The sequence below is a fragment of the Corvus hawaiiensis genome, chromosome 14 (genome assembly GCF_020740725.1).
Source record: "Corvus hawaiiensis isolate bCorHaw1 chromosome 14, bCorHaw1.pri.cur, whole genome shotgun sequence".
In the NCBI taxonomy this organism is placed as follows: Eukaryota; Metazoa; Chordata; class Aves; order Passeriformes; family Corvidae; genus Corvus; species Corvus hawaiiensis.
The window spans coordinates 7,550,634-7,577,903 of record NC_063226.1 but is presented as its reverse complement, the minus strand read 5'-3'; the positions used below and the strand labels follow the sequence as shown (position 1 = coordinate 7,577,903).

Below are 27,270 nucleotides of genomic sequence, written 5' to 3'. Positions count from 1 at the left end.
ATGCAATGGTTCATGAAAACGCTTTATATTTCCCTGCTCCCAATTTTGCGGTTTTGTGTCATTGTCCTGGAGGAAACAGGGGGCTTGTTTTTGGAGACTTCAGATATTTTTTCCTTAAGATAATTCTCTCCTAAGAGTTATCTGGCTCAAGATGGCTTGGTCAAAGAGATCATCACCAAGTGTTTCAGTATCTGCAACAGCTCCATTTCAAAATCTCTCAGACAATCTGGACATAGGATCTGGATCCATATAATCTGCTTTTAGATGCCTTGCAGCAGTGTGGAATGAAGCTGCCCCCTTCCAGCACCACCCGTAAAACGCCATTGTCCAGTTTTGTGGGCCAAGATAAACCCAGAGCAGTCTTCAGCTTCAGCTCTCTGACAGGCTCCACAAGGCAGCAGCACCACAAAGTAGGTGGGCTGATGCTGAAGTGGTTCAAATTTGGGCAAATTGTACAAAGCTTTGACAACACAGAAGGTACAATCAAAACAAGCAGCCAGGATGAGAAACTCATGTTTCCAAGTCAGATGGTATTTTAAAAGACACAGCCAACATGTAAGCTGCTGCCTTCCCTTCCATTTCACACCCTGATGCCAGACTTTATCCTTCATTCTGAGGAAACAGATGGAGAAAGGAAGGCTCTTCCCTGCCTGCTCCCACCCTGGAAGTTGCCAAGGACCTCCAACCACCGTGGAGGTTCAGAGACTCACTGTCAGAGCTTCAAAGGACTCAGCAGCCCCCATGCAGAAAATAACATCTTCCTCAGAGGCAGTGCACCACACACTAAAGGAAGAGCCATCTATCCTACCTGCTAGAGCATCAAAACTGGGTTTAGGGAAACAAAAGCAGGTTTTGGACAGTTCAAAGCCTTCCCATGGTTAACACAACAGGTTGAGCTCTGCCTGCCTTGTTAAAGATTTCTCAACTATGTCTTTTGCTCTGATAGTGAATCTTTGTATCACTTTGCATGACTTCCTAGCCCAGAAAGGTTAGTGTCTCTTCTTACAGACACTTCAGGACCATCTTAAATACAACACAAACATTTTTACCTCTCTCTCTATATATAGTTCCTAAGTACCTCTCCTCCTAAAATGTTATTTCCTTGTTGTGCTATAGGGTTTGTTTGTTTTCTGTGGTATCTACACAGAGACCTTGACCAGCAGATAATTCTGACACGGCTAATTTATTGCACAAGACCATCCACTGCTCTTCAATTACAGAAAGCTCAAAGTCTGCTATGGGAAGCAGCACTGCTTAAGCACAGCTTTTGGAAAACACAGAAAAATCTCACTGACTCCTTACAGATGTATCTTTTTTTTCATGGACTACTTCTTTCTGTCTCAGAGGAGCACCTCCAGCAGCAAATACACAGCTCTAAGGGAGGCAGCTCCAGGTAGCTTCGTAAGTCCTTTAAAAAAGAGGAAGGGGTGCACCCGGATTTTCAGATCCTGCCCACTAAATCCATCCTGGAGCACACCTGGGCACTCCTCTCTGAGCCCACCTTACCAGCAAGCATTAAAATAAGAAATTACCCAAGTATCAGTGCTTTATTTCACCTTGAATCTCTGCTCCAATTCCAATACAGGACTAAGGACTCTGCCACAATGCAAACCATGAATAGTGTCAAAGCAAATTCAAACCTACTGATAGCAGGATTTCTTTTTCTAGTTACACTTCACAGACACTTCTGAAGTTGTCCACAGATGCCCTAGGATCCCTAATACAGTGGTTTAAAATACTTCTCCAATTTATTTACTATAAAAAAAAGCCCAATGTATTTCACAAATACAGGTATCAGTTTCACATCTATTTACATTACTGTAAATAATCTTGCCACAGATTTGACAGTACCTCCCCAGGCCACATGCACAAAGCCAAGCAAGAGCACTACTGACAGTAAATCAAGCTTGCACAGATCCCATTTGGTTGATCATTAAGAAATAACACTCCAAAATGTAACTCAGACATTCAAAAATGAATGACCAAGCAATCTAATTATGGAAGATATTTCTCAGTCATGTCAGCACTATGTGGTCTTGGCTCATGATCAAGAATTAGCTCTGTCTGGAGCTGAGGAGCTCTCTGGCTACTCAGTGCTAATCTTAGGAGGATGCACTCTGCTACCCAGCATTTAAAAACCAGAAAGTTTAGGTTTGTGGGCTGCTTTTCTTGCAGTTTTCTTACACCCCAGTGGGAGATGCCAGTGGAAAGTCACTGGAAGACACTGGGGGCCCCAGTTTTCCCACAGGGATGTTTGTCCTTAGCACAACCGCATCCCTAAGAATACATCCTCACCAACAACCAACAGGCACTGGAACACTGTGCGAGAAATCTCATGTCTGGCCTTTTAAATCTGCTATCAGCGCTGATCCATTCAGGATCTATCCACGGGACTCAACCCACAGGGACAGACCCTAATGCAAGACATCACCAAACAGCTTTCAAACACAACAGTGCTACAACCAGGGGAAAGGAAGCGATGAAGGTTGGAGAGCTCCATGTGAACATGGACCAGTTATGCACACACAAACACCAACCTGGAGCCAAGATCAAAGCCAACACTTTTTGTCAAATTGGCAGTGAACTCCCCTAAGGAAAATGAGTGAAAAATATGTATATTTAGGCGTACTCAGCAGAGATCTAATGTTTATGTATACTTTGTAAAGAACGTTCATGGTGTGCACTCACTGTCAAGGACACATTCGGCAATAATTATTTCCCAAGTTAAAACTCGTCAAACAATGCCCATACAAGGCAACTCTTCATCTACTGTTGAGTGTGAAAACTTCAGCACCTTTGTAATTTATCATCATGTGAGCACAGCAAAAATATAACTCTGCCACAGCCTCCTTTCAAGTTAGGCTTTTTATTGAATTGTTTGGCAGGGTGTGCAATCATCACATTGCAGGCTGCATGGCCAAAAGAGCTCAAGTAGCAGAGATTGACTCCAAATACCTGCTGCATATGCACACCATCACCATGGCTTGTCAATGGATTTGCAGTAGATCTTTCCCATGGCCTCCTGCAGCAAGACTTTTCCTTATTTTATGATATGTATGAGTACAGAGAGAGAAACGAGGGACCAAAAATCATGAAAGAAACTTGCTCCTTTGGCTGGTTAACAGCACACCTCTGGGGAATGGAGGTGGCTGTTTAAAGATAGAAATGTGATGGTACATGATGTTACCATCTGTACATCCAAGGAAATGTGCTCAGAAAGGTAATCCTGCAAACTTATGATTTAAGCCATTACAGAAACACCACATTTAGCAGACTCGAGGCACACAGAGTTTCTCCCAAATCAAGTAACTATTCTGCAATGTGTTGAAAAACAAGGTTTCATCAAATGAGTAAGTGAGCAGTGCAAACTCAGGGGCTACATGATACTGAAAAGCAGGTTCTCTTTACCGAACAATTTTCCAAGACCTTTTCAAAATGTTTTTTCTAAATGTCCAGCATGCCTTCCGAGTCTGCTTCTCCTCACCTTTCCCAAGTTCATACTTTATGGACACCTAACTGCAAAACTACCTAAGCTTCAGGAGCAGTTCACTGTGAGGCAGGCAGTGGGTATTTCTTTAAAAGGCTCCCCCCATAGCCCAGCCCTTTACTGGAGCTCAGTAAACAAGCCAGAAGTGGTTTATGGTCTGAGATGTTACTGCTAAACTTTGCTCCCATGTGAGAAATCAGGCTGGGGTAAGGATGGGCGGTGGAAGAGCAGTAGGCAAACACTGCTGAGGACCTGAGAGCGGGGCCAGAATTTCAGCCTTGTGCTCTGCCTCTCCCCTCTAGCACACATGGGCCTGTGTCATCTTTAAAGGAGTTTTATGACTTCCTCTGAACCAACTACCAAAGGAATCCTGGACTGTAATGCCGGGCCCTAATCCAATTTCACACTAGACTTGCCTTCTAATTATCACAGAATATTAGGCTTCCACCCATCATATATAATTGACATGCTACCAAAGCTTCACAAAACCTCCAACAAAGATGACAAGAAACACTAGCATCACACCTGAGCACAGCTCCGCTGCTTCAGCCCCACATTAGCAAGGGCAAGAAGAAGAAAGAAAAGCATGAGGTTGTGATTTACTCTGGCAGAGTCATCGAGACAGACACAGCTACCGAACTGTCCACTCAATCCAATCACCTTCGATTTACCCAAAATACCAAAAATGTCCAGTTTTCCTGGCTACAAAATGATCTGGGGATGCTCAGCACCTCTGGGAATGGACCATGAGCTCTTGTCCGTCTTCAACAGCACTGCCATAATCCCTATGGGATGTCAGCACAGCCACAGCATAATCACTGCTTACACTGTTGTTAGAGACCTGCTAACAAATAGCACTATCAAAATGCACAGAGTCTTGGCACTTAACTATTTCCAGATGAAATTAAAGGAACTAAGCTGTGAACATCTGTCTCTGTGGTACCACTGCATCCCCAAAGCAGCTCCATCACCTCCACCTTGGCTGTCACACACACACTGCTTCAAGACATGCTTTCTGCCTGGCAGAAGCGGGAAACTTGAATTTTTAGTTGATGCCTCTTATCAGAGCTCTCTTTTCACTGGGTGGTCAGTGTTCTCCACTTGCTTTAAAGCTGTGCTGCTGTCAGCCTTGTGTTTATTTTACTGGGGAGAATACTCCTGTGGAGATGGTCATGTGCCAGGAAGGAAGGGATGTAGAACAGCATTGAGGTCCTGCTAACAGTGGTGACACATCCATCAAGGGCAGCAGAGTTAAGACTCCTATGCTCACATCCTGCAAATGATGCAGAGCTGCTGATCAGAGCAGGGCAAACCAGGCTGGCACATCTAGGGCTGTATTTCCCTTGATGCTTCTGAGTGCATGGTGTTACAAGCATCCCAAACCCTTATTTCAACTGCACACTTCCAAGAGAAGTATTTCGTGCAGCAGCCTCCCTGCACCTATCACCAGACACAACATACCCCATTTTCCAACGTGAATCATTTCCTATTCCCATTCTAAAGGCCCATGCAACCAGAGTCAGCTTTCCTTTCTTCCCTCCTCAAAACATTAGTAATTCCTATTGGGATCTCATACATAAAAAGCACCAGAAGAGAGAGCACACCCCATGTTCCCTAACTCAGGTCCTCACCATGAAGGTCACCAGCCAGCACCACTCCCCATCCAGGCATGGGGCTCCAGCCCTTTCACAGTCACAGAAGATCTTGGTTCTGGATTTAACCATCAAGGATTCTCATCCCCACCTGAACCTTTTTTTCCCCCCAACCACCCAGGATTTTTTAAGCCAGAAGACATCCTCACCATGTAGTCAGCTCCCAAAGCTGACTGGTAGGGTTATGGAAGGACCACAGTTTGGCACCATGTGCCAGCGTGCAGCATATTTAACATCCCATTCAATTAGCAACCGTTTTATACAAATGGTTTATTTGCTGTATTAATGTTAAAGCCACTTGTTTTCCCTGCATTTCCACTTTGGTTATTAATCAATGTGCATTTCAGTTTTTTGCTGATTACTCTAATGGCACAAAAAAAAAATTCCCAGACTCACAGGGAAAGCTTATAATAGTGATGTTTTTTTTTTGCAAAGTTGTCAAGCAGTCAAAATACACTCTTTGATACCCACACCAAATCCCTTTCACCTACACTTAACAACAGCGAACTATTTTCAGTTGAGCTTTACTGCATCTGTTAACTCAGCTGCTAATCCATCTCACAGGCATGGGAACGGCAGTGCACACAATACCTCAGTGACATACCTCCCTTCAACACAACAAATAATCCTAATTATTTCCATAGTGCATACCTACAGTTACTTAAAATAACGTACACAACCACGGTCTGTCTGGCTTCTATTTTTCCATTTTGCTTTGTTGACAGCTTTGGGTTCCCAAATTTACTGCCAAGAGGGTCAGGGAGTGCAGAGAACAAGAGAGATTTATATCCATGTGTGTATATTAAGCCAAATGCACATTAAGAAACTTAATTTTCTACTAGAAAGAGCAACTTAGGACACAAAAAGGGCTCTGGCATCCACCCACCCATGTCCAAATAACCACTGCAAAGCTCATCCTGGACCTGATGACAGAGTCAGTCCCTGAAGGATAGAGTCTGGGTAAACGCTGTCTGCTGAGGTCACCCGGAGTGATTCTGAGATATCCCTCCTGGGCAGGGATAGACCAGGAGAGCCCTTCCCACACTCCTAACCCAGCTCTTCAGCCCCAGACAAAAGACAAAGATCTGTCTCTGCTCTCCATACCAGCCCAGAGAATCATCACTGGTCAACTGAGATTCCCTCCTGCCCTGCTCTCAGACTGAGGATGGAGCAACAGAGAGGTTCAGGTGGAGGACCCCAAGGACCAAACCCAAAAACTCTCTACAGCACATCTGGGCTGGGGACTCTGTCCTTTGCAGGTGTTGTCTAAGCAAGGAGGATGCAGGGTCTTGCCTTCAGTGAGGTTTAAAGAGTTCATTAAAAGCTAAAACCCAACTCACCTGAGGTGAAATAACATCACTGCTTCATTTCCACAGCACAGCCAACAATTTCCTACCTGACAGGGTGGCCCGAATACTGCAAGGTTTTACACCCTGGAAAAATATGCCAGGATAGAGCCCGCTTTCATTCCAACAAACAGGATATTGAGTCAATTAGTGGCACACCAAACACAAACCAGACAGATGAAGATAATACATTTCTGCAAACTTCAGAAGAGAGAGAAACCACACAAAGACCTGAATATACAAATAAGGCAAGGGGGGAAAAAGGAATTTTAAAATATTACATAATTAAACTTATTATTTAAGCAAATCTGAAAAGGAAGTAACTCTGGTTAACTAGAGGATTCTCCCTGGCTGTAGCTAAGACAGAAACCTTCAGTGAAAACCAAGAGCTGTTTCTTAATTAAAAAAAGAAAACCAAAAAACCCTCCTTGATATTGCTGAGTGAGAACTTAGGAAATGCAAATTCTCTTCATTATCACCAAATTCTTTAGGCATGAAATAGTTTTCATAACATGCCTCTGCCTACATGCACTAAGTGAGTGGTGTTATACAAGGGACAAGGTATGGTGAAAATTATTGTTGTTTTTTCCCCATTTCTCTAGTGAGGAGGTTGGATACACCAGGCATACAATAGACTAACCCATCTCTGGGATGACTGAGCCCCTCTATCAGCTACCAAAGAACATGTAAAAAGCCCAATACTTGCAGTCAGTAATTCTTACCTTTATGACAGGGTAAAAGTCACAGGAAAAAGAAGTTACACACAGCCAGCCATCAGACTTCAAAATTCAACAGATTGGCCAGCAGGTTTTACCAGGGTAATTCAAAAAACTCACCAAGTATAATTTCATGCAATTAAAGGGGGCAAAAGGGGTGGTAAGGAAGAGAATCCATTTGGAACAGCAAATATACAGAATTACTGAAGCCTCAGGCACAAAGAGATCTAGCTGGAAGACAGTAACTTTCGTTTAGACTACTCTCTTTTTTTTCCCCTCAAATTCCCCATTAAAAAGGCAAAACAAAGCCAAGAAAACTGCCTGTTTGTATATTTTTTCCCCCCTAAAGCTTTCGGCTATTTGCCAAAAAAAGCAGCCTTTGACTAAAACTCATCCCGTCACAACCAATGTCATTTAAATTGGAGTATTTTTCCTTCTTAACATTTTCGCCCTCCACTTTTGGCCCCTCTCCCTCTGCATGCACCAGACCCTCCACCAAGCACCTCCAGGGATGCTCACACTGGTGCCGGGTGGCATCATAAATGGGCAGGCAGGAAAAAGCAGGAATATGCCACTGGCAACCACTTTTCCAGTAATTTTTTTCCTTTTCAAACACAGCTGATTCCAGTGTCAATGCACAAAAACACATTTCAGAGCCACACAGTAGGTTCTTGTGAGATGCACCCAGGCTCACCTATTTGTGCCAGAAGACTGGTTATCCACTGGCAAGTCCCAGATCCAGCAGAAGATGACCCGCGTGATTCTGAGGATCATGCTTTATGTGGAAAAATACCCCCAAAAATTACAAAAGAAACTCAGAAGGATGTAAGACATTCATGGTTTTGTGGAGGCACAGATCTCCTCAGCCAAGAGCTGCATTACAGTAGGAAGCCACTGTTCTCCCAACTAGTGGCACTGGCACATTTCAAGGCAAGCACCACTGTCGCAAGGCACTGGAACTGTGGCTGTGTGGCCAAACCCCCTGAACGTCCCCCCCTTACCTATGTTACCAGCTGTGCAAGGGATCAACAGAAGTGAAGCCTTCCTGCTTGCACAAGCAAAACCACACATGCACCACGACACAAAGCAGAGCTACCATTTCCATGAGTTCCACAGCAGGTAGAGCATTAAGGGCATGCAAACTGGCAGCTGTGACCCAAGCAAAAATTTTTAAAAAAAACCCCCAAAACCTAAAGATGTTTTTAATTCCTCAAATAAGAAGCAAAGCTCATGGAATTCAGCCATAACTTCCTGGTTTTGACTTAAAATAAAATTTAAAAAATATACCTTGCTTTATACAAACAATAATCTAATCTATAAATTGGAACACAAGAGAGATGCTAATTAACTTCCAGAGAGATTAATTCCCTATTGCGGGATCCAAAATAGGCACTGTGGAACCTGCTGTAATTCTAAGATCAACTTTACACAGAAGAGAAGGGGAAAAAACCCCAAGAAACAAACAAACAAACAAATCCAAACAAAAACACAGGACCAACTGCAAACAACTATATTAAAGGGCAATGCATTAATAAATACACGATGTTTTCCACTCGTAAGGACATGCTCCTTCACCCTGCCTTGGCTGGTTTTGGACAGAGAGAAGAGTAAGCTGGATGCAGGGGCTCAGCAAATAGCCAGGACCAGCCAGGGCACTCAAAAGTCCTAAGTGACACAGACAAGGAGGTCTGCTTTTACTCCCCTTGCTTTCACAGCAAAAGCCCTGTGAGTCCCTCATCCCATGCAGCTGCCAATGGCAGGGCTCTCTTCCCAACAGCACAGGCAGCTTGGACTTTGGACCAGAGCACCGACTCCTTATCTCCTGCCTCTTGGTGCTCTGCATGCCACCAGCCACCCACACCACAGCACCCACTGATCCCAGGAATCCCACTCAGAGAGGGAGCAAAAGTGATCCCAAGCTCTGCACCAAGGAAAAACACATCTTCTCCATTTGCTTGCTTGGGGTTTTTGGGGTCAGGACTTAGGACTTTTGGTAACTGGAAGTAGAAACAAAAAGATGATGAGCTTTAAGGGTTCAGGTGTGGCAAAGTCCAGCTGTAATCTAACAGCTGGGAAATCAGGCACCTCCCCTGTCTCTGCATACCCCCAATGTCCCCAAAGGCACCTCTGTACAGGACAGAAAACTGAACTTTGGACTGCTTCTATCAGGAACAGGTAAAACCCGAGGGCCAAGGAAGAAAAAGTTCACTTGGGCAACTTGTCCATCCACACCTGACGAGAATCACAGGCCTCTGGTGCCCCCAGACCCCGCCCAGCAGACCCCACTCTGCTCCCCTCCCTTGACAACAAGGCAAATAAACAGGGGTTTGCCGGGAGGGTCCCACAGCCTTGAAGGGCATAATCTCTCCATCCTCTGGCTGAGAGGCATGCAAATTTCACTTTCTTCCAGGCAGGGACAGATCTTCCCCAAAGCTCGGAAATACAACATGAATAACTCTTTTTGTTCTGGCTGCCCTCTAGTACCACTTGATGATGGATGGTTGGCTCCAGACAGCATTTCACACACTCTGGCTCGCTGAGGACCAAGCCTGAGGGCTTTTGCTTCTTAAATCTCCCTTATTCAAGCTCAGAGATATCCGTGGCCTTTCTGCAACACCTGATAACCAGCCTGACCTACGAGGGGAGGCAGGGTCCTCTAAACACCTCCAACAGCATTCACACCGTTGCTCAAAACAAACTCATTGGCATTCAAAGTCCTTCAGCAAGAGCCTCCTGCCAGCCCCAGGATGAGCTGTCAGGGGATGTCAGCTCCCTGCACAGATCAACAGTTGTGCAAAGCCAGCAAAACAGAGCCCAGGCACGGTGAGAAACAGCCATTTGGAGGATGCTTCCCACCAACTGCAGAAATATTTGCTCTAACCGCCTTGAAGTCTTTAAGGGAGAATTCAGCTTTTATATTTTAGTTTCCATCCACTATTTTCCATTTCTCCACACAGCAACGAAACCAACCAAAACCTACCTGAGCCCTCCACGAACAGGCCCTAACTATGAGACTTTCCCCCTTGCAGAACAGAGTTGCTCCCTGCATGGCCACATCCTGCTGCCCCTTGTAGGACAATTAGCCTTAATCCTCGTTAGTTCTGTACGTTTCCTTTAAATCCTGTTACTGCATTCCTCCGTGCACTGGAGCAAGGCTCAGCTGGTCTCCTCCAGCCTCCTCCGCAGTGGTGACGGTGACCCTGCGGTGCCTCCCGGCTCCTGACCCGCCAGAGCTGCACAGGTCCCAAGGGCTGCAATGCTCCTGGACTAATCTGTCTTCACTGATTAGTTCTTAATCAGGAAGGCAGACGTGAACAAAGGGTGCAGATGAAAAGAGAAATGGAGGGCGGGGGGGGGGAGTGTTAAATAGGAGAAAAACCAAAGACTTTCTTCAAGAAAAGGTTCCTTGCTGCTTTAGGAGGCAGCTCTGAAAACCTGGTCCAAAAGCAGCATTTGAAGTCTAGCTACTTTAATACTTATAACGTTTGAGTCACTCCAGAAAACCTACGCCAAAGCAGACCACATTGGACTACTACAGTCATCTATTTTGGAAGCTTATCCAAGCCTTGGTTAAAGATAAACAATGTGCCTGGATGTGAAAGAACATCAGAGCCAGGCTACCAGAGCAGCGGGAAGCTTCCACCTGCTTTGATAGCACCAAGACACGAGATGCTATCAGCATAACCCAAAACGTACTTACTCCTTCCTGGAGAGGCATGGGAAGGCCTGGGAAGTTCTTGTTTGTCCTTGGGAGGCATTCCTGCCAAGCTAATGTTATGCAAAGATTCAGCTTAGAAATCTCAGGCACAAACAAGGCATTTAGACCTGACTCATTAATGGCAACCAGTTAATAGGCTGGAGCTGTAATTCCTCTGTCTGGTGACTGGAGGGTGTTTAAGCCAAATCCATTTAAAAATATGTATTAGAGCTGCACTGTTGATCTGTTACCGAAGATAGGAAGCACCTCTCCATCCAAAACACTCTGAAAAACAAAAGTAAACCCAGACTTTTTCAGGTCTCCACTGATTTCCAAAGCCAGTAAGCGCATCAGTCTTCCTAAACCTGTTTCCTAAACCTGGGAAAAAAGTGATCAGTAACACATCTTGGCACTCAGTATGTGCTCAAGGAAAATTCTCCAAAACCAAAAGCTTAACAGAACCTAATTCCCTCAAAAGCAGCACCTGAATGTAACGATTACAAATCAGTCTTTGGAGCTTGCCACCCTCCTTTCAATTCAAAGTTTAAGGCAACACCAACACACCGAAAACCAGGGTTCTTCCTTGTGAAAAACTGATCTGCAGACACATGGTCAACATACTGCCAAAACTGGAGAGACACCCCAAAAGAGTAAAAACGTGAACTTTTGGGACTTCAAATAAACAAATTTGAACTAATCAATCTGGAAAGTCTGTTTTCTATTTGTGGCTTTGGGTTTGCTGTTTTATGTTTCTTTCTTTGTCTTAGCTGTTTGTTTGCTTTCAATTACGCAGGCCCCGCCTGATCCTAACCTCTTAAATCTTCCTGTGTCATGCCAGCTGGGAGGCAAGCAGCAGGACACTGTAGTCATGGAATATCAAATGTGAGCTAGAGGATGAGCCAGAAGAGGCTCCTTCTTCTAAGGATGATGGTCTTGCTCTCAAATCAACTTTTTTTGGGTGCATCCCCTCCCCGACAAGGGTATGGCACCAGTAGTTCGGCATCTGCTCCTCTGGAGCAGGGACTATTTGGTGTTTCACAGGTGATCAGGAGGTAGCAAGCAAAGTTTAGCAGATGTGGCTTTTATCACCTCAAGTGGAACTATTTTCTTTAAGAGAACCCGAGTTTTTAAGGTTTTATCAGATCACTGCGATTACAAAAGCCTCACTTTACATGCTCAAAAGCTCCTATGAAACCTGTAGTTCAAGGTTTATTTGGTCTAGGTGGTTTTCAACTGGGAGGAATGACCTTCAGGCACAAGTAATTTGTCCTATAAGTTTTGACTGACCAGTTGCAAAGTATACTCAAACTGCGCCTGCCTCCTAAGCAAAATTCCATCAACTCACTGACCAAAAGATGTTCTTTTAAGTATATTTTTTAAAAGAGGGGAAAAAGGGCTTGCAGCAAAAAGGAAGTCTCAATTACTTTGTGACATCAAGCAGAAAAATTAAGATCCAAGCAAACTTTATTAGCTCTGACAAGCAAATGCTGATGCCTTTGTTTCCTGTGTGCGCAAAACTTTTACTAAGGAGGGCTGTGTGCGGTTTTGGGTTTGATTTTTCTTCTTTTTAAGCCACAGAAATGTGCCTTTTTTTTTTTTTTTTTTTTTTACAACATGCTTTGCTACAACTGGGTTTCATAACTATATTTAAATGAGGGAACTGGCACAGAGCTATCACAAAGCAGCTGATCCTCCTCTAAGCATCCACCAACATTTCCATGTGTCAATAGTAATTCACAACCACACTCATCTATGTAAAAACCCACATTAATAAGCCCTTCTCCTGCCTGCAGAGCATGCCAAGCAGAGTAACAGTGCAGATAACATAAGAACTTAGAGCAGGTTAAAAGACTCCAGAAAAAAAATACATAAATCCCAGATTTTTTGAATTAATTTTGCATCCACACATTTTTCAAGGCAGTTTGGCTCCTATTAAGCATTTCATATTCATTTGGCAGCCTGCAGTCTCGGGGGTGACTGGAGGGGTCTGTGGGAGCAGAGCAGTAGTCTGAAGGTTGCAATATGGGGAGCTGTGGTCCCCTGAAAGCTAATTCTTTTAGAGGGCTGACAAACTAAGTTTGAGAGAGCTGTGCTGCCCACTGCCCCACTCAACCCCTACAGTGCTCCTGCTGAACAAACCATCTCCTGTGCCAAAACCCCCCACTGGCTCCAAGCCCCCTGAAGGCAGGTGGGCTGCAAGTTGGTGGAGCAGTTATTTCCACCCCATCAAGGACCAGAAAGTCTCATTTGCTTAGAAAATAAAATTCAGTCCAAGAGCAGGTCCTGTGCAGACATAAATGAGACTTCAGTTCTAAGTGGAAAGTTTTCCACAAGACACTTTCATAGCAACATGGAGACTGTTTTGGCACCAGAGGGAAGGCAGAGCACTTGGGCTGCTCCACAATTAAAGCTCCTTGGTTGTCGCCCCAGTTTAGCTCAGCACAGGATGACCTTCTCAGCCCAGACACAGGCAATGCCCCTTCCACAATGAGCCAGTTTGCAGCCAAATATTCCAGCTAAGCAGCTCCACTGCAGAGCAGCTTTCCAGGAGTCTGGAAGAACCACTGCCATTGCCCCAGAAATGTTTCTCCAGAGCATCACAGATACAACTCAATTTTGAGGAGCCCATGCTATATCTCAGTACACAGCTGCATTCTATGAGCACCCAGTGAAACAGCAAGCTTATGGAATGCTGCCTTTTTCAGCATTGCCCACAAAACCACACAAAGACCTTTCTTGCTTCATCAATGACCCCAGGGATGCTGTCAACCCCTTTCTCCAGCCTGCCTTCGTGGGAAGAAAGGTGACGCTGCTCTGCCACAAGTCTTCACTTTGCTCATGACTGTACAAACAGCTGGACCAGAAAGAGCCACCAATTAAAGAGGTTTCAGAAATAATTAGCTTGCATCAATCTGATGCAAAGCAGGGTTGGAGAAACAAGCCCAGATGCAGGGCTCTGGGAGGGATAGCCAGTAGAGCCTGATCTTGCAGCAGCTCTTCCACTGCAGATGCAGGACCAAGGCACAGATGAGTGCCCTCAGTCAGAGCTCCCAGGGCTAACTGGGACATGCAGTAGGCTCTCTGGGGCTATCAGGCTATCCTGGGTTGCCAGGCCATCAGAAGAAAGGCTACATGGGAAATTAATGAGCAATTTGTGTATCTGATATTGCATTGGGAAAAAAAAAAAATTTAAAAAACCCCATACACTGCTGCCTACACCAGGACACCCCAATTTGATAGGACTTTCCAATTTAAAAGGTTAAAAAACTCACACCAGTAAAAAAGCGTTACTGCAAAAGGCAGGAAAGAACACATTGCTCAAAGGGGATGCCAGCGCTGAAAACAAAGAGGTGGGTCAGGCTGAAATCTAAACAGGTCCACTGCACATCCATCCTAGGGCAACTGTTTATAATGGGAGAAAGGCAACTTTATACACAAAGATCCCACACTAGTGGTTCCTGGCTGTTTCCAGGGAAAATAGCTGCTTTTCAGCTGAACTTTCTGAGAACTGTGCATGTAAGTAAGACAAACCTCCAGAAACACACATGGCCAAGGCTGAAGAAACACATGGAGAAAGGCAAATAAGCAGCACAACAGGAGACAGGGGATGTCCAGTGCCAAAAACTCAAAGTGCAACTTGCCCAGGACCCTTGAAACTCCCTGAAACTGAGCTACCATACACAGGGAAGGTATCAATGGAAATCCTCCCTCCAGCTAGAGGGACAGCTCCAGGTTCAATCCCCCTGAAAAAAAACAAAGGGATGGTGCCTACAGAGGCAAGAGGCACCAACCCCAGGCACAGGGCAGGACATTTGCCCAGAGATCCTAATGGTGGGGTCGCTGCCTCCTCACCCAGGGAGCAGCAGCACCGGGACAGGAGCACAGCCTGTGCGCTGGTGACATTCAGAAACATCCCCTACATCTCCCACCCTTCTGCTTTATCTCCCATTGGACAAAACACCTCAGAGATAAGACCACAGCTGAGTTTGTAAATAAGATTTTTGGACCTGAAAAACGTGCTTTTAAGCCCTTGACTGCTATTCCCAGCAAGTGTTACTTTTCCAACAGCCAGGTATCCGTTGCAGAAGCCACCCAGCTCACACAAGCACTACACTGTGCTCCACGAGCACAACACTACCTACGTCCAAAAACCCATCCCACTGCTGAAACAGACTCCCAATGTATTCCCAGATCTGGCACCACCAGCCTGCCAGTGTTTGTGGAAAAGGTGAGGCCGGGTAGTTTAACCTACCCTGAAAGGGGTGAGAAGGGGGGTGGAAGAGAGAGGAGAAAGGATTAAGATAAGGATATCACAAAATTAAAAATTTCTCCTTCTCCCCCTCTCCGAGTGCCCTATCTCTCCTGCTCTCCTTGGCACAGCTGTGAACACCAGCCGTATCTGCCGCCAGCTTCAGACAGGCACTCCTCCTCACCACAGCACAGATAAATCCCAACATCTCCGCAACAATTCCCAAGTCAATTTCTGTGCCGCCACCTTTATTTGAGCAAATCCCTTCCAAGAGGCACAGCAGCATCCCAGATGACAACCGGAGAGTGCAGGAATCCACTTCAACCTTTAACAATTAAAGCTTTCTGATTTCCCTGCCCTCCTTCCAAACATGTTTCACAGTGTAAGCACGTGCCTTCTTGTTGCTGGTCCACGTGGGAACATGGCACAGGGTCACATTTTCTTAGGTATTTTGGAAAAAGCAAGTTTGGGAGAGACCTCAGCACTGGTGTTGCACAGACTGATCACCTGCAGACCACTTTTGATCCCCTTTCTTGAACAGCAGCTGGGCTTGTGCAAACAGCTTTGGTGGGATGGGAAAACAACACACTGGGCTGAAAGCACCCCATTGCACCAGGGGACAATTCCATTGAGGTTTTGCTGGCAGGCACCGAAGGGGTTTATTTTCTCTTCTTAAGCACAGCCCTGAGCAACCTGGGGGGAGGAGGGAGTGCAAACAGGACCTTTGCCATCCACCTCCCAGGCGGTACCATCTGACATCCACGAGCAGGAAGGTAAACAGCCCTGGCTCTGTGAGCCCTGGGGAAGGGAGGGGTGATTAGAAGGATAGGATGGATTTACCAGTAATGTTAAGTCTTTCTGAAGCAGGAAGAGGAGCTCCCTTCCTCCCCACAGCCACTGCTGTGTCCTAGCACCTTCCATCAGCAAAAACACTCTATGAAATGAAGTTTGCAGCTGAAAAAAAGCCTGGAGGAACGATGGGCAGCCCCTGCAATGGGGAGGCACTGAGCAACCTGCCAGCTATATGGGGAGATCCTGGCAGGGCTGAGACAAGGCTTTGGCAGGAGGGCTACCCTCTGTGGCAAATCCACGTGGGCTGGATGTCTCCAGTGGATGACTGTGCTGTGACCAGAGCAGCTTCCCGCTGTGAGGACGGACCTGTCTTGAGGATGCACCCAGACAAAACAGGCCAAGCAGCACCCAAACAAGGACCTGCAGCAAAGTGGTGATGGGCCATGCTGGTTCAAATCCACGTGCCTGAGGCTCAGCCAAGGAGATAAACGCAGGGAGCAGAAAGGACACAGAGGGCAGAAAACCAGGAGCTAGCAACTATCCCATGAGAGACCAAGTGCTGGCTACCACCCCATCAGTTTTTCTGTCCAAAAGAGAAGATTTACTTTCCTTTCTAAACTCTACCCCTCTTTCTTAAAATAGAAAATTAAAAAAGAATAAAAATAAAGTTCCCCATCCTTACACCACCAAAGGAAGAGGCAGGAATGGGAGAAGTGTAGCCCTCCAGCCTGGACACCCTCGGACAAAAGTCCAAGCTAACACTTAAGCCTTGAAGCTTCACCTGAGCCCCCAGGTAAGAAGATTTCCAAGACTGCCACAGGCTTAGGGACAGCTCCCCTCCTGTTCTTGTACTATTTTCAAACAATGACATTTTTTCCAAAACAAAGTGTTTTGCAATCCTTGAGCAATTCTTTCCTTTTCCAATAAAAAGTGAAATTCTCTTCATTCTCAGCCGGTTGAGACTCTCAACCAAAGGCACAACCACCAGCTCCAAATCCATCCACCCTGCAGGCGGCCACGTCAGGGCCCTCACCCCAGGCTCCCGCACTGGGCTGGCTCCAGGCAGGTCTTGCTGCACCACTGCTCACAGAAGACTGGAAAAGGTTAAAATTTAAACTTGAAACTCCTTCCCTAAACTGCCTGACTTGTCTTCTGAACCTCACTCCTGTAATTGAGGGATTTCACTTAATCTATTTAACTTCCAAGTATGCTCCTTCTGCCATAACTTGTTTCCCCAAAAAGAAATTGCTTAATGTCTTGCAATATTAATATATAACTGAAAAACCATGGAGCTGAATATGACCTATTTATCATAGCAATATAAATATATCCAGGTCCTAGCAAAGGCACAGTAAAAGTAGCTCTACAGCAAAATGAAACTGAAGCCAATAAAGAGATTTGCTTTGAAAGAAATTAATATGAATCAAATCCAAGGAAACGGATTTCATGGCACAATCTGCCTATGTTAACTGCCCAGTAGTCTCCCAAACTGCCAGTCCAAAGGCAACACACAGTGAAATTTACATTCTGTGGTCACTCAGACAGACATCTGGTGCAAAGGCTTGCACTTTAAAATAAAAACCCATTGAAAGAACTTCTTAAAGAGCTTTGCAGTTTAAAAACAACACCTAGGAACTATGTGGGACTGGGCAATTTAATCCCAAAAGAAACATGGGCAGCCCCAGTGCTCATCCCTGTATCCAGCCAGGAGAACACAAGGGGTTAAACATGTGGTGGGATCTTACAGCAGGAGCATGAAGGGCCTATTTAAAAAGAAGAACCAGAAATAAGGAATTTTGCCAGTTTTTGCCCCTGATAAATCCGCATTCCAGTCTGTCAGCTATCTTGTTATCCCCAGAGCTGCTGAAGTGTCTTTGGCTGTAACTATGCATGACTCCAGCTTTGAGTAATGGAAATAAAGTATGTGCATTGCGACTGCAGCGTTCCTTTCTCAACCCCAGAAAAAGAAAGGCAGAGCAGGAGGAGATCCTATAGAAGCTCAGGAATTTTGTACAGAGAAGTTGGAAAGCTGTTCACACCCCACATTGGCTGCCCACTGCACAAAACCTGCCTGGGGAGAGATGCCTACAGCTTGTAAAGGAGATGCCACGTTTTAGCCTAACACAGCAGCTCTTACTGTCTGCAATAACAAACAAATAAATACTCTTCCAGATTCACAAGTCCAGTTTAGCTGGCAATTCATACTCAGCAAACATTTGGAAGCAGTATTGTAGAATTAAACAAAGCTATCATTTACAGGAAACCCTGCCTCGAGTACAAATTATAGAGTTGTTAAGTTTATCTGGGAATGCCTTGCCCCTGAGTGCTGTATAATTATTCCTAAATCTTTCAGGAAAGAATGCAAATATTTTCAAGCTGTAATTCATTGACAAGGAGGAAATCTCATTTAACCTTTTGTGCATATTTTGACACCTAGAAATTAACCCCTACTTTCCACAACTATTTTTCAGGATCCTACTGAGCCAGCCGGGCAGCGAGTGGACCCAGCCTTTGTTTTGGCAAGGCTGGACAGGAGCACCAGGCTCGCCTGGCATCCTTGCCCACTCCCAGACGGCTTCCACAACAGCTTAAAGTTTGGAGCAGCACCGTGCCAGCCAGGCTGTTCCCCTCACAAAACCTTCTCCATAAGGAAGGTTTCAGGCTGCTGAAAAGACTGGCTGTTCTCACAGGAGTTACGGCAAGAAGAGGTATAAAGGAGCCTTTAATAATGTGGAGGGCTGAGTTGTGTGGAGTTTCCACTAGTGAGGCACCTGCACCAGGATCCCCTTGGTGGGCTGGATTCAACAGGGCTGAGTATCCCTGAGCCCCATCTCTTCCAGCCTCCTCTACCCACCAAGCCACAGCTCTCCAACCAGCCCCCATTAACTCATGTTAATTAGCAGAAGCCACATGGCCAAGAGCAGTCACACCTTTCCCAATCCCCCATAAAAGTGTTTTGTTGCAAAGGCAAAGAAGCTCAACTCATCCTCCGCTCAGACCCCGGCAGGAGCCGAGCCCTTAATCTACCACAGGCAACAAATTGAGACGTGTTTCTAAAGGAGCAGTCACTTGCAACCAAGGGGGAGAGCGTATGCATCCCCCAGGATATCTGCAAAGCCACATACACAGGCCCCCATGCTCCCCATGGCATCCCTGGGTGAGCACCCACAGCTCCAGGGGGACCCATTCTGCCCCAGCCCAGCGCTGTGCCAGGGTCAGCCATGTCCTGCCTGACGGCACTTGGCTGCTCTGAAACCCTCATGCACCCACTACTAAGCTACAAAGGAAAAAAACCACCCAATCAAACATCCAGCCTTACCTTTTCAAAAGGTAGCAGAGACACTATTGTATTTTCTTCCGAGTAACATTATTAATTTAAAAGAGCTCAGCAATGGGTGCTATCCCCTGGCACGCGTGCAGCTCCTTGGCACAGCGGCTGGGTGCTGCAGGAGGCAGGCACTTTGCAGTATGGGAACCATTGCCACTGTTCACAATTACTCAGACATGGAATGCAAACAAGTACAACATCAAGGTTAGGCTGCAGCAGCTACACACAAACAGTATCCATGATGCACATCCACTGTCACAGATCAGCGCAATGGTGGAACTGGGAGACAAAAGGACCTGGCTTCTTCCTCTGGGTAGAAGCAGGTCATTGTATTCTCTCCCTCATAAACAGATAAGCCCAAGAGTTTTCAGTACGAAGAGGAGAGAACCTGTGCTGAGAAATCACACAAAATGGATTTAAACCCAACTCCACTAAGACGCCATGATGCTCCAAACCACCACCTGGTTGTGTACTGTTGTGTCCCAGCAGTACACAACCCCTTCACCTCCTCTCCTTTCCAGTGAGAAGCTGTGAGCTTTCTTCCATGCCTGGGAGCCAGGGAAAGGAAGCCAGGCCAGGCACAGAGCCCTTGTACTCCCTCCTCATCCCACTGCCATGCTGGGGAGCCAGGAGGCAGGAGCATGTAAAACCAAACCAGCAAGTGATTGCACTGGAAGAAAGCAATCTCATTATGAGAGCTAATGAAAGTGAACCGCAATTATTATGTAAACAGCGCTCAATCGTTAGCAGACGCTATTAAAGCCATTTTTCCCCCCACGGAGAAGAAAAGCGTAGGGCCCTACGGCACCCTCAGTTCTGTCTCTAAAACAAGACAAAATTCAGGAGGAAGCCTGTTTCTTTTCCTCCAGCCCAAACTAAACCAGCAGCACCACTCTGACCCCTGATCTGCATGCTGGTTGTTTGCCAGCTGTTCCCAGTGCCTCTGCCCAGACAAGGGGACATGGCTGCTACTGCCTCACGCTCCCCCAGGACTGCTGGCCACCACACTTTAGAAACCCTAAGGTTGGCAGGTACACAAAAAAAATCCAGCCCACACTGTTCAGAGCAAAGGCAAGCCTGCCTGGGTGCCCATACGTAGCTGGCAAGGGACTGATTTTCCATCAGCCTTGTAATTGTGCTCGTTTCTTTGATCACATGCTCTGTCCCTCCCATGGGAATGGGCCAAGGAAAGTCAAGGAAGGTGCAGAAGGTTATTTATCTCCCTTATTGCAAAGCTCTCCCTATCACGAATTTCTTTCCAATAGCAGCACTCACCACAACTGGGTGAAGCTGCTTGCTCTTTAATTTTCCATGGGGCAAAGTTACCTTTAAAACAAACAAGCCAGCTCCCTTGCAAAGAGGACACTGCCAGCCAGTTGGCTATAAAGACACTCAAACAAGATCCTCATGTTTGTAGAAGCAGCAAAAAACTGCATTTCAGCCCAGAAAAAATCCTGGCTCTGTCTCTATGTTCCAAGAACGCTGAACCAAAACAGGCTCCACTCTTTAAAAAAGAGGAGAGTACAAAGAAGCAAAAAGTTTGTATTAAAACTTAATCTTTTAAAAATACCATTATTAGAACCTGTAGTACCAGCCAAGAGTGATTTATCATCCCTGTCATCACAGCCTGCACCACAGAGCTTTTTATACCAAACTGTCAATGCTACAAAGCTAAATCCCCAGCTCATAATTTCTTAAAGCTGGCCCTCTGCTGCCAGCAAATCCCCTAAACCCCGGGATTTGGGGGTCCAGAGCAGTGCTGCTCCTCCATCAGTGTCACACAGGGCGATGTGACCCAACACAGAGCATCCAGTGCAGGTTCTGCACAGCGCTTCCAAGCAGGAGTATGTTATAAGTCAGTGTAGGTAAACAAATCACCCAGGGTTATTTCAGCTTCTTTCAAAAGGAAAGTCAACGGACCATGAAGGCTTAAACTGCATTTTCCAATGCATGAAGGGACGTACCTCGACGTGCCTGGTCTTCACAGGGCAAGCAGTCAGAGCTCTCCAAAAACCAGACACCCTGACACTTGGGGTTTTCCTGTGAAGTTGTTACTCTAACACACCCCAAATCACCAGTAATTTCTAGAATAGCACTACAAACCACAAAAGGTTAAACTGACTGCACATTACTTGAACTAACCTAAGGGTGACCCCTGGAAAGGAACAGCTATTGGATGTTGTGGTTCTGTAGAAACTCAATTACCAAAGCCAATTTCCTATGAGCATTTTTAAAAAAGGAAAAAGAAGGGGGGGAAAAAAAAAAAGCAGCAACATTGCTGACAAAGTGTAAGGGCCACATATTTTCACCTCCCGAAAGCTGCAGCCTCGCCTGCATAAGAACTGTTCCTATTCCCACAAAAATGTTCAAACATATTTTAAACATTTCATCATTGTTTGCTCCCATCTGAATTTGCTTAAAATCCAGACAATTCTCAGCTTCTAAATTGGAAACATTAAGAGAAACACTCCTTCAAAATCCTTTGCTCAGGGCAGCCCCTCTCCGCCATCCATGTACGTTTCCAACAACAAAGCCTGCAGACAGAGAAGTCACTCACAGGGAACTCCCACAAATCCAAGTCCATCAGCCACTGGCTGTGTAAGCCACAGAAAATACGAACAGAAAGACAGGAAACTAAAAGATTGCACATCTCTGCTTAAAAGGTGAACAACAAAAAAAGTATTTCTAAAAGTGTTTTTGGGGAGGCTGGGAATCTGGCAATGCTTTACATTGGGAAAGAGGCACTACAGTCTAATTTCACATTAAAATCAACACTGAGCAGCCATTAATGAAGATTGATCTCATCAGCTGGTATCCCCACAAACACTTTTTAAGCACCATCTCCATCCTTTCAAGCACTTTGCTAGTGAGGTGATGCACTGCTGCCCTTGGGGACCATAACCCCATCTCACCTCCCTCCTCTCCCAGGACCCACAGAGACATGAGAGGTGACAGACTGCAAGGCATGAACTAGCAGGGAAGATGATTGTGCCAACCACGGCCACTTTCCAACAGAAAACACCATCCTAAGAAAACTACCACAGCCACATCCTCACAGGGGCAGAGCCTGCCACCAGCCCACATGGCTGCCACCAACTCTGAACACATAAGGTCTCCAATACTTTCTCACCAGGTTCCCTCTTCCCAACATGCTATTTTTATCCGAGCACCTTTCCCAGACCAGAAAGATGTAAACAAGAAGAAAATCCTCTGGCACAAACATTGTGCTTCAGCCACAGCCTCTGCAGGGCTGCACGTATTCTTCACAGGCAAAGAAAAACACAAAAATCTCTCCTAGAAAAGAAAAACAGTTTCATTAAATACTTCTTTAACAAACCAGGAAGCAGGTAAAGCGGACTACAACAAAGTAGTAATCTCTTTTAATTAAAACACTTGGCAATTAAAAAAAAGAATACACACAGCCGTTTTTTTCCCCCAAGATGCACTAACCCCAGTGAAGAGCATGAACTGCACCTTTCAGGGCACCAGAGGGGTTTGCCATGGGGCATCTTGGAGCACATGAGGTAATTTAGGGAACAAGAGGGAAACTTACTGAGTCCTTGCATTGCTTAGCAGTGGGAGAAGGAAGTTATCTTCATAATCTCAAAAGAAGGAAAAAGCAGGAGGAATGTGAGGAATGCAAGGAGGTTATTGCCCGGGAGACCGGGACTGGCAGCTCACTCTCAGCCTGGCTGCTGGGTGAGGAGACATACATCCTGACCTCTCTGGCTAACAAGAATTTCCTTCCCCTCCCCCCCCCAAAGAAGAAAAAAAAAAAAAAAAAAAGAGCAGAACAGAAGCAAGTAATCAGGTCCCTGGAGATTGCTCCTCTTCTGGGAGGAGGCAGAGAATTCAGCAGACTGAATAATCCTGATGCTCCATCCTAGTGTTGCCCAAACCTGCAGGAGATGTCAAGGACTGAGCCTGTGCAACTCAACACACATGCATGTCCATAGGAGTCCATGGCGAGTCCATGGGAATGGCAATGTGTGAAGGGGACAAAAGATGAGAACCACATGTCTGACACCTCTTGAGAAGCACTGGCAGTCCTTCCCCATCCAGGCAGGTTCCAAGGTTGGCAACCCATTGCACAAAACTAGGACAGTGGAGTCTGCACAAGCTACCGTCCAACACCAAGAACAAGCTAAGACCACGGATATCACCACCTCAAGGAAGTGGGACCTTTCCAGCCTCCTGACAGAGATCCTGGCCCTACTGGGCAGAGGCTACCTGCACCTCCAAGACAGAAAACGCTCGTCTGGGGCCTTCTCCCAGCAGACCCATCACACACACAGCAGTGATGTTTCATCCTGAACTTCCTCGGCTCCACAGGTACCAAGGGAAATACCATGGCAGAGGGGAGATGCAGGGACCCAAAACAGTGCCTTGCTGTCATGTTGGCCTTGCTCTGCTGCTGTTTCAGTATGAATAAAAAGCCTGTTGACATACGAAAGCCACAGAAAATCTCCCTGAAACTACAAAACAGTACTGAAAACATTATGCAGCTCAGGCCTTCTGCACAATGTACACACGCCTATTCAGCCTCTTAAAAAACAGCTACATGTCTAAGGAAACATCTGATAATTAAGGCAATTTTAACAATAGATAATAATTTGACTATGAATTGTATGGAATGTAATGACTGCTTATTCTGGCAGAAAAAACAGAACTTTCTATGAAGTGTCTGCCAAGGAGAACGATACTCCCACTCAGCCCGGACCACTGCAAGCAGTTGCTGCTAACCACATGCTTCATGCTGCCGGCTGCTAGGACACGGCGCGTCACTGCAGCCGAACAAAACCCTGCACTGCACATTTGTAGAGAGAAAGCAGCGTCCCAGGCGAGCAGTGGCCGGAGCCCTGACTCAGCCGGGAGCTGCCGCCAGCTCCTGCCAACACTCACCAAGCCACATGGCCGCCTGTGCCGGACACCAGGGCGCTCATTGGTGGCCCACAGGCAAGTCATACACTGCCAGCTCCGCCCTCCCACTGTTTCCAGTTGCTAAATGACATTAGAAGCAGCTAAAAATACTTCAAGCAATTGTCTCATTTACTTTTCCGTGCCAGGAGTTGTGTTTGCTGTGGGGATGTTCTCCAACGGTCACTTCCCTGCCCATGGGTGGCCAGGCAACCACTCCATTAACGCATGCCAGGCAGGAGAAAACCCCCTGCCTGCCAAGGACCACTGCCTTCATTGGACAGGAGTCATGGCAAACAGGTACAGCTAGTGGCCAGGTCACTCCATACCTTCAAACAGACCTTAAGGATGACCTCTCATAACACAGCAAGTCCCAGAGCTGCCTCATGCAAACTAACTGCAACAGGCTCAGCAGCGCCAGACAGCACAAGTAACACCAGCCTGGAGTCCGGGAGCCAGAAACTGTTTCTCAGTTGGAAGAGGCCACATGGAAGAGAAGCATGTGAAAAACTAAAGAAGTGTTTGCTGAACTTGACATGTAAAACAATGGGCTGGTTTTGGCTGGAGTAGAGTTAATTTTCTTCACAGTGGTTAGTTTGAGACTATGTTCTGGATTTGTGCTGAGCATAGGGTTGACAATATAGAAAAGTTTTTGTTATTGCTGAGCAGGGCTTACACACAGCCAAAGTCTTTTCTGCTTCTTGTATCGATATGCTGGCGAGGAAGTTGGAGGTACACGGGAGGTTGGGAAGAGACACAGCTGGGACAGGTGACCCCAACTGACCAAAGAGAGATTCCAGACCATATGACATCATGGTCACTATATAAAGTGGGGGGAAGAAGGAGAAGGGGGACATTTGGACTGATACCATTTGTCTTCCCAAGTCACTGTTACATGTGATGGGGCCTCGCTCTCCTGAAGATGGCTGAACACCTGTCTGCCCAAGGAAACAGTGAATTCCTTGCTTTGCTTTCATGCTCAGCTTTTGCTTTCCCTGTTGAACTGTCTTTTTCTCAATCCACAAGTTTCCTACCATTTATCCTTTTGGTTCTCTCCCTAATCCTTTTGGTAGAGGAGTGAATGAGTGACTGTGTGAGCCTTGGTTGCTGGCTGGGGTTAAACCACAACAAACAGCAATGCCAACAAAGCAGCTTTCCTGACTGACCAAGAGCAGCACACCAAGGCACCTACTGACAGCCATAAACACACTGGGGACAAGTGAGCAGCACGACATCAGGGCACACCTGCCCAAAGTTATTTTGGTCAAAGTCCCAGAAGTCCAAAAATCAAGGGTCAACCGATTTCCTCTGCCATGGGGAAAGAACTGCTCTCAACTACTCTCACAAATAAATGCAGCTATTCAATTAATTCGGTTCAAATAGAGATTAATTACACTGAACACTTCACTGAGACTGAACAGAGTGCTGCTTGCACCCAGCTCCCTGCAAAGGCAGGCTCCAGGTTTGCTCTGTGCTTCCCACCACTGCCAGGACAGCAGTGCCAGCAAGAGCAGGGATTACACTGCTGCAGGAACTTTGCCTGTTAACTGGCTACATTTTCCACCAACAGGCAAGATGGGCTTTTTTTCCTTTTCAATCCAGGAAAAGCAACATCTACTTCTTCCAATTAGCAGGAAAAGGGAAGGAATTTCTGTCTGTTTAACACCTGAGGGCAAGAAGCAGCCTTTTGAAAGAAAGGTTGGGTGGGGGGGTTTTTGTTTTTTAAATCAGAGCCACCTAGTGTGGGTCTTCGGATGCCACCGCACCAGCTCTCTTTGCATTTCATTCTGCAACCCCATCAGACCAACCAGGGTAAGCAGCCCCTTCAGATGGTCACTCAGGGGAGTTCTGCCCCATCACCATGACAGCCTGAAGACACATGGGATCCATAAGGAGCAACACGTTGAGGGCCAAATTTGAACAAAGTCAGCGGCTCCAGGACCCAGAACTTCCCAAGATGTGAACCGTCCATGGGAAATTTTCAGTCATGTTAAAAGCAGTTACAGGCTGGTGCTCTGCCCACACCACCTACTATCTACAGGCAATCAAGAGTCAGGTTTCACAAACCAGCTGTGTAGACATCAGGTCTATGAAAGCAATGACCACTCCAGCGACAGCAAGATTGCATCTCACCACTTCCAGGAGCTTTGCCACACACACATCACAGGGCTGTAGGGGCAGCAGCCACTGAAGAACACTCAGGTACAAAGCAGCACCAAAGGGTCACAAATTATGAACAGCTTCACAGCAGTAATCTGTGTTTATATCTCTAACACCAAGGCTACATAAAAGGAAACAAGTTCTCTATGTCCAACACCACAAATAACCCATTTTACATCTCTTATCAAGCAAGCAGTGAGTTGACCAGCTGTGCACTTCTTTCAGAAATGCCTAGGTACTTCAGCAAGATATAACCTGCTATTTATGCATACTCTAATTAGGTCCTAAACTTGGTCTAAATAAATATTAAAGTGAACTCCTGGGTAATTATGGAGAAGGAACAGCCTTTTAATGACACCGAAATAGCAATGATACAGATAAAATGCCTCTTGGAATGGACATTTCCTTGAAAGAAAAACATTTACATACCTACTGCTCCAGAAGAAAATAAATGTTGCCAAAAAATTCATGTGAGATGCTATAAAACCCCAAATGACTCCCATGCCCTTCCAGTGAGGATGTTTCACTTGCTGTCACATAGCCCAGTGCAGGGATGCATCTGCCGGCACCACCCAGCTGCTTCCCTTTGACAATTCAAGGCCAACATTTTGTAGGATCAGTAAACCCTGACAGCAAAGAAATCACTACACTTAAAGAAACAAATTTGCCACAGCTTTTAAGACACCTTTTCACAAAGAGGCTAGGAAGTTTCTGTCCGCACTGTGAGCTAAAGCAACTTGCTAACAGAATGCGAGAATAAAGCATAATCCATCAAATCAGTACAAAAATCTAACAAATAAGTTGATGAGACTTCAGACATAAGTTCATGCCAGTAACAACCACGTGTCCACACATCATTCCATCAGCATTCATGTGTCCACAAGTGATTCCATTCAGCCCACTGAACCCTCCCCAACCTGTCCTCC

The 27,270-nt window shown here is 46.0% G+C and overlaps 1 protein-coding gene across 6 annotated transcripts in view; it reads right to left on the bottom strand.

Annotated features, from left to right (window-relative positions):
• GPC4 (glypican 4) overlaps window positions 1-27,270 on the bottom strand; it is a 242,327-nt gene that overhangs the window by 37,242 nt on the left and 177,815 nt on the right. The window lies entirely within an intron of this gene.